Source organism: Ovis canadensis, chromosome 3, assembly GCF_042477335.2.
Source record: "Ovis canadensis isolate MfBH-ARS-UI-01 breed Bighorn chromosome 3, ARS-UI_OviCan_v2, whole genome shotgun sequence".
In the NCBI taxonomy this organism is placed as follows: Eukaryota; Metazoa; Chordata; class Mammalia; order Artiodactyla; family Bovidae; genus Ovis; species Ovis canadensis.
This window is the reverse complement of record NC_091247.1, coordinates 178069678-178081208: the sequence shown is the minus strand read 5'-3', so window position 1 is coordinate 178081208 and position 11531 is coordinate 178069678. Positions and strand designations below refer to the sequence as shown.

General features: G+C 43.3%; 1 pseudogene; it reads left to right on the top strand.

The window, feature by feature from the left end:
- The first annotated feature begins 10394 nt into the window (after window positions 1-10394).
- LOC138436376 (small EDRK-rich factor 1 pseudogene) lies at window positions 10395-10590 on the top strand (annotated as a pseudogene).
- The last annotated feature ends 941 nt before the right edge of the window (window positions 10591-11531 follow it).

The window sequence follows — 11531 nt, the reverse complement described above, 5'->3', positions numbered from 1 at the left end:
TATACACATACACACATATAATACCCTCAGTATACATCACACACACACACACAATATACATCATGGCTTTCTAGGTGAAAGGCATTTCCTACAACAAAGGGTTAAATCAAAAGAGCAGAGACCTACTTTCCTGGTGGTCCAGTGGTTAAGAATCCACCTTGCAATGCAGGGTACCTGGGTTTGATCCCTGATTGGGAACTAAGCTTCCCTGATGGCTCAGAGGGTGAAGCATCTGCCTGCAATGCGGGAGACCCAGGTTTGATCCCTGGGTTGGAAAGATTTCCTGAAGAAGGAAATGGCGACCCACTACGGTACTCTTGCCTGGAAAATCCCATGGACGGAGAAGCCTCGTGCAGGCTACAGTTCATGGGGTCTCAACGAGTGGGACATGACTGAGTGACTTCACTTTCACTTTCACTTTGGGAACTAAGATTCCTCATGCCGTGGAGCAACACAGCCCACTCACCACAGCTAGGAAGGCTGTGAGCCACAGCAAAAGATCCCACATGACACAACAAAGCTTCTGCATGCTCCGGCTAAGACATGACTCAGTCAAATAAATAATTAAGAGCAGAGACTATTTAGACCAGGGAATAAAGTACATCTGTGTAGAGGCATGTTACGTATTGAATTGTGTTCCCCTCGGAAGAGGTATACTGAAGTCCTAACTCCCAGTACCTCAGCATGTGACCGTTGGAGACAGATGATTAGAGAGGCAATCAAGATAAAATGAAGTCGTTAGAGTGTGCTCTAATCCAACATGGTGTTGTTGTAAGAAGAAATCTAGACACAACAGAAACACAGGTGAACCTGAAGACAGCCACCTACAAGCCAAGGAGAGGGACCTGGAACAGCTTCTCCTCTCACGGCCCTCAGAAGGAAGTGACCCTGCTGACCCTTGGATTTTAGATTTCCAGCCTCCAGAACTGAGACAGTACATTTCCGATGTTTAAACCACCCGGCTGGTGGTACTTTGTTATGACAGCACTGTCAAATGAATATAAGGCCTCTATTGTTTTTGCCTGCCTATCATACATTCCCCCTATGGTTCTTTTGGGGACCTTCTTCCCTTCTCTTAGTTCATGTGGTTCTTCTGGATCTGATTCAGTCTGTAGCTCCAGGAGTTAGCAATGACCCAGGCTTAATCAATCAGTGTATTCCATCCCCTGACCACAATGATTGGTCAGTGAAAACAGGCCAGATTTTTTGCTGAAATCTTTTTCAGGAGTTGTTATGCTGGAACTAGTGGTGTTCACCTTGCTAGCATGGGGTAATAACCTTCCTGAGAGTGGACCAATGCTGAGAAAAGCCAATAAGAGAGATGAGAGTAAAAGAATTCTGACAATATATAATATGAGCACTTGGATAGAAGTGTCCCTGAAATTGCATACTCCTCTACTTTCCCATATATATCCAACAATTTCTCTTTTATTTGGATTTGATTTGGGTTTCTTTCATAGCAACTGAAAGAGTTTGGATTAAATGATACCGTTCGTTATTCCTAACTGCTTCCAACTGCCTTTTGACTTTCTTTGGTCACATTTTTCTTTGCTTCTTAATCCCATCCTGAATTCTCCATCTAAGAGTTCTGCACACACACACACCCCTTTATACTCATGGAGAAACTCCAGTACAGAAGTGAGTTTAAGTAGCATTTATGCACCTTTAATCTCCATTACTGTACATGAAACTCGAAGGGAAAGGTAATCCCAATCTGATTTTCCCTATGTCTCCCTTTTAAGCACACATTCAACATGAGTTAGAGAAAACTTTGCCTTAAAGTATCAAGGATATTTTGAGGGAAGAATGTGAGAAAAACATAAACTTGGTAAACTTGGTCTTGGTAAACTTAGTATCACTTAGTACTAAGTAACATCAAGTGAGTAATTAAAATTGAGAAGGAATACCCAAAATGATTTTGTCCACTTCTAAGTGGACAAAACTAACTAAAAACCTAGCATTTCCAAACAAGTCTTCTTTTTTGGAGTAAAAATATACTCTAAAAATAAAGAATGTATAAGTAGAATGCATGTGTAATTTTACCTTTGAGCATGAAATATTTGATGAAAAAAACAGAGCTGTCTGTGGTCCTGAAAATCCAATTATTAAAAACATGGATACTTTTTATTACTTTTATTACAAGAAGGATGAGACATTTTCCCATAAAGACAGAATGATCTTTAAAGAATTCTGAATCCAGATAATTTAATCTCATTTTCTTTGACTTTAAGTACTCCTAGGCAGATGAATTAAGGAAGCAGATTATTTATTATGACAGAGACATTTAAGTTACAAGAATGTACAGCTACAAAGTAATAGTAAATACAAACAGGAAAAAATACTAAATAGGAACTAGTGAGTCTAATCTTCTTGATTCAATTATAGTTTTCTAACAAGGAAAAACATTTAACTCTCATATCAAAACTTAAATGTTGTTGATAATTTTCTTTGCTAGATTTTTCTTTCTAATATTTATGAACAAGAGCCTTTTCATAATTATGCTACTTCTCTTATTATGATATTTAAATAAATGTTCTATATTGTTGATGTTTTCTTGATGTTTTTCCTATTTTCAGCACCTTTTAGAGCTTCGTTTGTTGTATTTTGCATTTTTTTTTTCTGTTAAAGTTAGAGGGAAAAGAAACATTTATGCAATGTGGGCATCCATTTCAGTCACCGAGCTTTCTATAATATGGTTTCCCACAGGGTAGAAGGCAGAAGTATACCTGTGGAGAAAGTATTACACATTCCTACTACCAATGAGGAAAGCTGAGTTTCACAGCACTTAACATTGTTCAATAAACAAGTTGCAGGATTCAAGCTCATTTCACGTTTAGTGTTAGCCTTCTTCTTGAGGAAGGTGGCCAGGTAGTAAACTCCTAAAGACTTCAACTCACATGGCATCTTCTTTGATAAAGGTTAAGCCGCGTGACCTATGGTCAGAGCATGAGCTTTGTAGTTGGACAGTTCTGCTTTCAAAGTTTGAACTGTCAGACTGCTCTGAGCCTCAGTTTCCTCATTTTCAAAACAAAGCTGACCATACCTGCCTAGTATAAATGTGTGTAAAGAGTTTAGCAAAGTATCAAAGATGATGCATCATAATGTTCAATAAATATTAGTTTTTATATATGCTACATATGTGTGAGATATACAGATAGATGGTTACAAAGATGGATACCTAGCATATCACAGCTTCAATCCTTAGTAAACAAAAAGAAGTGGTTCAGGGGGCTTTGTGGAAGGTACATTATGAGATAGCTTAGATTCTCAAGTAACATCAGATGCCAATAACAGGAGGTATAAATAATAGTCCCCCTTAATTCTCAGGTGGAATTCAATATGTTTTTGTCAAACTTGACTTAAATGTTGGTTTGCCTCCACACACTTTTCTTTGCCTCATTCCATACCTTTTCTCTTAGCAACTTTTCTTATTCCTGTGCTTCAATAATTATTTCTAGATGCATTTCTAAATCCAATCAGATTATTGTTTTTCAAAGCTGTGGACCTGTATATCTAACTCCCTAATGGACTGCTCTGTGTCCTGGGGTCAGTATGTTACAAAATAAGCTCATTCTCATGCTCTCTGTCCCTTGCACTTCATCTCCATTCCTTATCACAGCAAATGAGAATCCCATTGACTAACTAGAAACCCAGATTCTTCCTTACCTTCACATCCAATCAGCCCCCAACTACTATTAATTCTATCTTCAGACTATCTCTCCCTCCACATCCCTTCTCTATCACCACTCAAATCTTCCACTGCCACTGTTTTCCTAGTTAACATCTTCATCATCTCTTGTCTTTCTAAGTGAATTTACAAATGTCAATATTGTGTACATCACATTTATCCTCTCTTCTATGTGTACAAACAACCCTTATGTCATAAAGAACCTAATTCAAGATCGTTGAGCTTTTCATTTTAGCTATATTTTTTCTAATATTGAATTCTATTACAAATTTAAAAGTACGCATCCTGTTTTGTAATTTTAAGTATTTTCATTAAAATAAAACATGAAACAATATATTCGTGTCTTTTTTTAACTTCTACTTTGTATTGGGATATGGTTGATTACTTGATTGTGTGTGTTCACGGTCAGTCATGTCTGATTCTTTGCCACCCCATGGACTATAGCCCACCAGGCTCCTCTGTCCACGGAATTTTCCAGACAAGAATACTGAAGCAAGTTGCCATTTCCTACTCCAGGGGATCTTCCCAACCAAGGGATCAAACCTGTGACTCTTGCGTCTCTTGCATTGCAACGCATCCATCTCATGCCTGAAGAATCCCACGGACAGAGGAGCCTGGTGGGCTACAGTCCATGGGGTCACAAAGAGTCAGAAACAGCGGAGTGACCAGGGCTTCCTTGATGGCTCAGATTGTAAAGAATCTGCCTGCAATTCAGAATACCCGGTTTGATCTCTGGAAAATATAATTATTAAATATATAAATACATTTGTAGTTCAGTTTTTTTTTAAAAAAAACAATCTTTACCATCTCTTTCCTTCTAAATCTCCTTACCCTCTCCAAACCATCCTCTGCCTAACTGCCAAAGCAACATTTTTTTTTTTCCCCAAAGCAAGAGACTTTATGAGGAAGGGGCCCCCAGGTGGACAGCACGGGGATAAGAGAACCCAGGAAGACTGCTGTCAAAGTGACACTTTTAACACAAAAGCCTCCTCATGCCATTTGTCCCCATGCTCACCCTCCTCCAGTGGTCCCCTTCCTAACCTCTGTAGTTTGCCTTGACATTGCAAGGGTTTAAAAAGCAGTACTCACTTAAAAGGAGTCAAAAATGTACAAAGATCGAAACCTCAGTTTTATTAATGAAAATACAGTTAAAACCAGGCTTAGGTTTGGGGAAATAATTGCTCCCTAACCCTATATCCCAGAATTAGATTGCCTAACAGCTGAACACCCAGTTAGGTCTCTCCGTGTAAGGACAGACTTCTAGTACAGGTGGCTGGGAATACATCAGAGGGGCTGCTCTATACAGGACAGAAGAGAAATGAAGCCCAACTCCCTGGGCCTGGACAGGAGTGAAGGAAGAGACAGAGAAGCCGGGAGAGTAACGCTAATAGAAGTCCCCACGAAGGGAAACAAGAGGCCAGCAGAAATGAGGTTTCTGCTCATCACCCCAACCTCAAGAGCAAAGCCCTTTATGCTGTCCCCAGTTACTTCTCCCACACCTCCCCACCCCAGCCCTCCACTTCCGGATCCTGAAGCTACTCTTGCTGAAGGACTTGCAAGCTCCTGAACACACCAACTCTTCTCTTGTTTCTCTGCCCTTGCACAACCTCTTCTTTCTGCTAGGAGTGTCCCCTTTCTGCTCAGTAAAATGTTCTCTCTTTCTCAGCCTGAGTCACAGCTGGCTGAAGTCTCCTTCGCCTCCCTCTGGCAGGGTCCTTCTCTGGTGCTCCCATTGTATGTGCCACCACCCACATCCAGCTGCCTGGTTATCTTTCCTTTGCAAGGCTGGAAGCTCTTTGAGGAGAGAGACCTACAGTTTGATCTTTGAATTTCCAGGACCTAGAACAGCGCTTGGCACACCTCTAATAAATATGTGATGGCTAAATGAATATATACTGGACCTTCATTATTTTGCCTCTTCAGCATTCCATTCTCCCTTCTTATGGAAACAACAACTTGATTTTCTCCTTGGGGAGCTAACAACTTCCTCCCCTGCCCCATACAGGGGCAACAAGATCCAATTTGAGTCTGGAGCAGAGGGTCACAGAAATCAAGAAGGGTGGTGCTTAATAATTTTGATAAAGGTGCCCAAAGGCAGCTAGTTGATAATGAGTGATGAATGTTTGTTGAAGTAAAGAAGGGAGTGAAAGGGAGAGAAGGAGGGCAGAAGGGAAGGAGGAAGGACAGGAGAGAGCGGGGAAGAAAGGAATAAGAAAGGGAGGGAGGGAGAGGGAAGAAGCAGCTTAGGATAGCGCTCCGGTCAGAACCCTAGAGATCATTGGAAAGAATCTGCGGGGCTGAGCTGCAGTCTGGGAACTGTAAACCCTGGGGTCTGGATGCCTCTTACCTTCTCCACTAAACAGCCCTGTATTTAAATTGCTGCTTTCTGCCTGGACAATTTTGGTACATCTATTATTGGCTCCCATTTAGTGTCTGTTTATTTAAATCTGCTTTCAACTGGAACATAATTCTCTTGATGATCCGTTGATGCTGCGACACAGTAGGAATACAGATAATTGTCACTGTGCACATTCTGCTGGAAATATAAAATTATTATCTTTAGAGCGGTGGAGTGGGGTGTTTGAGCACGGATGTTAGGCAGCGCGGGCACGTGGGGTTTGCAGAGTGCCAATTTGCTGGATGCTCTTGCCGGGATCCGCGGGTTGTCATACGAGCCTCCCCTACCCCCACCCCCAAACCCCCGCCCCGGGAACTCGGGAAGACACCCAGCTCCCCAGCACCCTGCCATCACTCCGCTGCCAAGAGAATGCGGGTAGCCACTCTCTTGAGGATTTCCTCATGGTCATCACCGACCAAAGGCGGGAGGCCGGTCACCGTCTCAGGCTCCACAGCCTTTTGGAGGGGTTGCTGGAACCAGGGGACAAAGTCTGAGCCGCACAGCCCCAGCAGAGAGCAGCCTGAAGGCATGCAATTAGAGCCACGACTGGCTGGGGCGGAGGGCTCGCCGCTGTCCACCCCTCCACGACTCCCTGGCCTCCCTGTCCCCTCACCCATCCCACGCCTCACCCTTTCTCCTCACCTGCTCCCATCACACCCCCCACCTCCGCCCCAACTTCTTACCCGCCTCCGCACCTACCTCCAACCCAGCTCCCCACCCCCAGCGCGCTGCCTCCATTTACAAGCAGCATCACTAATTGCTTTTTAGGGTCCCTTTTCTGCTCTCTGTTCAAAATTCACGGGGCGTTCCCTGGCCCTTTTATGCTACTTTTCTGAACCTTTTCAGCCTCTTTTACAAACTTAGCACTTTCTGTGCCTCTTTTAGTCTTCGCGAGAAGAAAGAGACTTGAGAGAGGTTTTTTTTTTTTTTTTTGGCAGTAAAGCTCCTTCTCCTGTACCCCCTCCCCCGCCTCTCCCCACCCCCCAGTCCCACCGCCACCCCCTCCAAAAGCACACGCATTGACCCTCCTCCCACTGAATGGGGCTTTGTGCAGGGAATTTCCGGAACATAGCCCAGTGCCCAGGCCTCTGTGAGGAGAGGAGGGGCCCAGCCGGGCAAGGAGACCCTTAAGCCCACCCCATTACCACGGTCACTGTTTGCCCTGGATTCTCTAAAAGGCCTATTGTTGCCGGTTGCCAGGTATTCCATAGCAACACTTAAGCCAAGCTGCCTACCCTATTTAGGCCCAAAACTTTTCAATGGCCTCCAAAACCCGTGCTTGTCAGCACCGCAGACCGCTCCTCAAACAGCCTCAGAGGGGAGGGCGAAGCCAAACCATCCCCCAGCCGTCTCTGCCTTTCAAATATCCGTGTTTGAGGCTGCTTGAGGGCTCCTTGTCATTTGCCTAGGATCAGCAGGCCAAACAATCGCAATTAAAATTTCTCTCTCCCCCGACCCTGGCATCTCCCCCTCTCTCTGCCCCCCGGCCCAGTTGCAGACCTCTCTCTAACTTAATATTCAGCTGGGACTGGGTTTCATCATTTTCTGCAAGGGCCTCCTGACTTTCCTTGTCAACCATCTCAAAGGAAATTGCTTTATTATTTTAGGAGAGTTTGGGTGCACTTCCATGCACAGTTTATGCTCCTTCTCATCTCTGGTGAAGAGGAAGATAATAGAATCAGAGTCTATGTTCTAGAAGGAATCTTAATCATGGTCCCAGATGAGGGTCTGGAGGCCCAGATCCAGGAAGAGACTGGCTTGTGTCACAAGTTATTTAGAGGTGGGGGTCCAGAGCCCAGGGTCCCTGACCCCCAATCCCATGCTTATGCTCACTAGGCAGCTCCAATGCAACACGAGGAGATTGGCAGAGGGAGGAAAAAGTACTCCGTGCATCTCAAAAATTGAAAATGGGTGGAAGGCAGGTTCCACTTTCAGAGGAATGCGTGTCCCAGCCCTTGTTCCTTCCTTTCCAGGCGAAATGTGAGTTTGCCCCCAGCCTAGTGATGAGCAAGCAACCCTGGAGATTTCAGTTCAGTTCAGTTCAGTTCAGTTTTCAGTTCAGTTCAGTCGCTCAGTCGTGTCCAACTCTTTTCGACCCAGAGGACTGCAGCATACCAGGCTTCCCTGTCAATCACCCAACTCCCAGAGCTTACTCAAACTCAGGCTCATTGAGTCAGTGATGCCATCCAACCATCTCATCCTCTGTTATCCCCTTCTCTTCCTGCCTTCAATCTTTCCCAGCATCAGGGTCTTTTCCAGTGAGTTAATTCTTTGCATCAGGTGGCCAAAGTATTGGAGTTTCAGCTTCAGCATCAGTCCTTCAAGTGAATATTCAGGACTGATTTCCTTTAGGATACCTCTTTAGGTGGCTCAGAGGTTAAAGCGTCTGCCTGCAATCCGGGAGACCTGGGTTCAATCCCTGGGTCGGGAAGATCCCCTGGAGAAGGAAATGGTAACCCACTCCAGTATTCTTGCCTAGAGAATCCCATGGACGGAGGAGCCTGGTGGGCTACAGTCCATGGGGTCGCAAAGAGTCAGATACGACTGAGTGAATTCACTTCACTTTCCTTTAGGATTGGCTGGTTGGATCTCTTTGCAGTCTAAGCTTTACCTGCTACCTTACTTTCCTCCCGTTGGAGATTTACGGCATCTCTCCCAGGTCCTGAATTAGATGAGGTTCAACTTAGCATTCTAGAACATTCACCTGCTCCACCCCCACCACTCCACACTCATCGTTTGACAGAAATCATCAACTAATTTGCCTAAAGCACAGAGCAAATTTGCCACCGAGCACTTAGGATAAAACAAAGCTCTGCCCCACAGCCTGCGTGGCCCTGCATGATCTGGACTGGCCCATCTCCTGTCTCATGTCAGCCATATCCTTCCATTCTATGTACACAACAAACTCACTTTTGCCTCAGGACTTCCGTCTTTGCTTTTCTCTCTGCCTGGAAACCCTGTTCCCAGATCTTGTGGGGCTGGATTCTTTTCACTATTCAAGACTCAAACATGTCACTGTCTTGGGAAGACCATCCCTGTTCACATTCTACTGGCTTAACTTCCTCTTGTCCTTTTATAAATTCTTTATAGCATGTATTATAATTTTTATAATTAATTATAATCTGTCATAGCCACCTATTGTATTTATTACCATCATAATTATTATTTATAGATATTTGGATCTTAGCTCTTATCTGCTCCATTCTCAAACATAACCTCAATTAGAACTCGACATCTTGTTTATCTTGTACCCCCAGAGTTTAGCATGGTGTCTGGAACATAGAAGGTACTCAATGAATATCTGAATAAATAAATGAAAGCATTTGCTCATTGGTGGTAGATATGAAAGTTAGAACTCAAGTCTTCTAATTCACAATGCAACATCCTTTTTCCTGAGGGCATTGCGGGATGAGAAAAGGAATAGTGTTCATGTGTTTTTAAGTCCTTCCTTATAACCCAGTGTTTCCCAAACTTTAAAAAAATTATTATTATTGCTCCACTAAATGAGCTTTAAAGATTGTTTTTACCTCATTGTCTCCTATGAAATTATCAGAGATATACTCTATATCTAATAATGGACTGTGGTCCTTTTAAAGAACTATAAGTCAGTGTAAAGTCTAAGATTTCCCCACCTTAAGGACCAATTTTTGCCTCTTTCAGAGTGATGTCACCTCCCTCGAGAATGCATGTGTTAACCAACATGCATTCAGAGTAAAATGCATGCTTTCAGAGTAAAAGCTTACAGATTTCTGATGGTGCTATGAAACCAGTGAATTAATTCCATGCCTGATGAAAATGGAGGAGGATTGTCTCAGAGCTTAGGTGTGGAAGAATTCTAACCATTGAAAGTGACAAGAATGGGTAGAAAGGATGGTGGATGTGTTAACTTTGGGCTTCCAGCCCAGCCCTCATATTACATACTTCACAAAAGTTTCTAAAAAGATCTTTAGAAAAACCTTTTCAGCTTAGGTAAATGTGGTGTTAAACCATTAATCGTTGACCCCTTTCCTCTTCTTATTCAGCTCTTAATCAGATTATACAAAAGCTTTCAGACGTTCTTGGTTTCCAATGCCAGTGTGTGAGGATAAAGTAGATTTTCTAAAATGCTGCCTCAGAAGTCAAAATTTTAAAACTTTTACTGCTGGGTGTAGGTCCACAAAATAAATTCTTCATTAAGAAAAAATGTCAGCACTGGGAGCACCCGTGCAAGCTCAGTCTTCCAGAGACAAATGGGTTCAGCCATGGAGCCTGTAAGAAAGTCATTGCTCTTCGGAGTTCCTCTCTTCCAGGCTCAGTGTGGTGGTCAGCATGGCCTGTGGAAATCAAGGAGGAGAAGTTGCCCATCAGAAATACATAAAGAAATCCCAAAAAATTAGTAAGGGGAAAAGGAAAAGCAGGTAGTTTGACTACCTCTCAGAGGAAACAGAAGGAATCTGAGATCATGCAATAAAAGCAGAAGGCAGCCGACGAAAAGAAGGCTATGCAGAGAAGAGAAAAACAATGACTGTTTAGAAAATCTGGGTGCTACTGCTAATTAGGTGTATCATAAGTTCTATGATGAAGGTTTTGTAGAATGAACAGCCATACATGTGTTATATCTCTATGAAACCAGTTTAAACTTAAAAAAAAAAAAAAAAAGCACTGCCTCCTGGAAGCACCTGTAGATTAACAGCTGACATATCTATATGCTTCCCTGGTAGCTCAGTTGGTAAAAAATCTGCCTGCAATGCAGGAGATCCTGGTTCAATTCCTGGGTCGGGAAGATCCCCTGGAGAAGGGATAGGCTACCCACTCCAGTATTCTTGGGCTTCCCTTGTGGCTCAGCTGGTAAAGAATCTGCCTGCAATGTGGGAAACCTGGGTTCAGTCCCTCGGTTGGGAAGATCCCCTGGAGAAGGGAAAAGCTACCCACTTCAGTAGTCTGGCCTGGGGAATTCCATGGACAGTCCATGGGGTCGCAAAGAGTCAAACATGACTAAGTGACTTTCATTTTCACTATCTATATGCAGTATGTTCATTTATGCATTCATTAATTTACCAAGTATTCACTGAATCCCTCTTATGTCCCAAGCAGTGTGCTAGGAGCTACACAGATATATTATTTTCACAGCATTTTATATGAGTACCAGTTACTAGGGAGCTTCCCAGGTGTCTCAGTGGTAAAGAATCTGCATGCCAGAGATTTGAGGGAAAGATGGCGGAGGAATAGGACGGGAAGATCACGTTCTCCCTCACAAATTCCTCAAAAGAACATTTCAACGCCAAGCAAACTCCACAAAACAACTTCTGTAGGCTGGCAGAGGACATCAGGCAACCAGAAAAGCAGACCATTGTCTTCAAAAACAGAAACTTTTCATCTTTAACCTAGATGTTTTATCATCGGTGCTGTATAGATGGAGAAGTCTAGAGGCTACTGTAAAAATAAAACTGAAAACCAGAAGCAGGA